The sequence below is a fragment of the Cyprinus carpio genome, unplaced genomic scaffold (assembly GCF_018340385.1).
Source record: "Cyprinus carpio isolate SPL01 unplaced genomic scaffold, ASM1834038v1 S000006617, whole genome shotgun sequence".
Taxonomy (NCBI): domain Eukaryota; kingdom Metazoa; phylum Chordata; class Actinopteri; order Cypriniformes; family Cyprinidae; genus Cyprinus; species Cyprinus carpio.
In genome coordinates this window covers 576803-579178 of record NW_024879255.1, presented here as the reverse complement: position 1 = coordinate 579178, position 2376 = coordinate 576803, and positions in this window count along the sequence as shown.

Sequence of the window (2376 nt, the reverse complement as noted above, 5' to 3'; positions counted from 1 at the left end):
CATTACGGCATTTAGTGATTAACCCAGGGCATTGCATATGAACATACTTTTTTTATGGCTACCAAATGCTTCTACTTTGCCTCTTGTTGCAATGGAATTTAAAAACCGTTTTATTATTTTACCTTAAATACTACCATACTGTGTAATGAAACGTAGAAAACATATACAATACACCTTAGAAAAATATTATTACATTAAAAATGGTCATTCATCAATTATATTACTAATTACTAAAACATCATCTAGTTAACACATATTATATTGTAACAAAAATCTCCTCAACTGGATTAGTAAAAATATTTAATTGATAGAAACTTCAGTGTTCTGTCACATTTGACTGCCAAGAAGTATGAGGAACATCATTAAGGTTGTCTCTTTATCATTTCCTCGGAATAAAATCTACTGTAAAGTGTAGTCAGAGTAGTAATCAATGCACATTATGTGTTAATATTTACCAGAAACTGCAAAATATAGTGAAACCGCTGGCTAATTGCTGAAAACCCATTCAGATTGATGGGCAGTTGTTTGGAAACATTGAGAGCTCCATGAACCATATGACTGTGTTGGGTGGCAACGCATCAAAAACATGTAATTTATATTCACCTAGTTAGACAGCATCCAATTCAACCGTTTTAACTTGCCCTGTCAACTCTCTTTTCAGAATAGTTAACATCCACCCCATTTCGTTTAATTTAATTTTCCACCGTGTCGGAAAGGAAATAAAGTAAAAATGTTGATCTTGCCATTTGCGGGTCTTTTAATGCCGGAGAACTTCCCCCTATCTGTTTGCCATATATGATGACACCTTTAAAGTTAATGACCAAACTTATCAATATAAATGTTCATAATCGTTGTTGCAGGTGACATATAATGTTGAATAACATTATATATACAGGTCATGGCCCAAAAGGTTGGGCAGTGACATAAAATTTACACTGCTCCACTGATTAGGTACTTGTTACTACCACTGCACACTGTTTGATCACTTCCTCCTCACTTTTAACATCAACCCATGGTCCTCACACATCACTTACCCACTACACATGTCATCTTTCGACGCTAACCTACGCTAACTACTCCTCCTCCCGGCTATCTGCTATGGTTGCCTCTTCGCTTCCTTCCCTAAACTGTTAGACATCTTGGATGTTACTAACAGTGCTACTAATACTTTCTGCTCCTCTCTTACCATCATTGTTTAGACACTGTTGGCCCCCTTGTCTTCCAAGGCCAGCCGTACCACCCTTCTAGCCCCTGGTTAATCTGATGTTGCTACCGCGAACAGCGTTATAAGCTTAGAGCTGCTGAAAGGGTGTGGTGCAAATTCAAAAAAAACTACTATTGACCTTAATGTGTATCAGTCCACTCCTCTCTTCCTTCTCTGCGAATGTTCTCCAACGCTAAAAGGACATACTACATAACAAAATTAACAAATCATCCTCAACTCTCGAATGCTTTTTAAAACATTTTCCTTCATCCTTTGTCCTTCCTCCTCACCCCTCCTGCATCAACTCTAATAGCTGACGTGACTTTGCCACGTTTTTCATTAATAAAATTAAAAACAATCAGTGCATAATTTTCCACACCACAAATTCCGTTCATAAGCACATCCTCGCCATCCAAACATAGGACTCATTCAATCCTTCTCTTCAACTCTATGAGGCCAGAAGAAGTCTCCAAAGCACCTCCTTTCTAATCATCCTATACTTGTCCACTTGATCCGCTTCCAACTCATTCTCTCTCAAGCCATTTCTCTTGTAGTTGTACTTGCACTCACTCACATCATTAAACATATCCCTCCATACTGGGGTTTTTACCTCACACTTTAGACCGGCTCGTATACTTGCTATCAGTTAGTTAAAGCACTAAGACGGGCACACCAGCGCGGAATCCAAAATCTTCAATACTTATCTTGCTTGATTCTGTCTGCCTGCTTTTGGACACTGTTGACCACCAAATTCCTCCTGTAAACCTACTGCGTAAGGGAACTCAGGCAGGAAAGCACTCCAGTGGTTTGAGTCTTACCTATCAAGATAGTTCTTTCAAAGTATCTGGAGAGGTGAGATTGTCCAAGTGTCAACATTTAATAATTGGGGTGCTCAGGGCTCAGTTCCTTGGACCACTTCTCTTATCTGGTTAACATCGGCATCATTAGGTTTGTCATTCAGAAACATGCCTTTTCTACCAATGCTATGCTGAATGACACTCCAACTCTACCTCTCAGTCCCATCCTGATGAAGCGCAGAGTAGCATGCTCGAATCTCAGCTTGTCCTAAACAGCCATTTCCTTGCTGGATGAAGGACCATCACCTTCAACTCAACCATGCCAAGACAAAAACGCTGCTTGTGGATTCCAGCAAACCCAATCGTTTCATCACA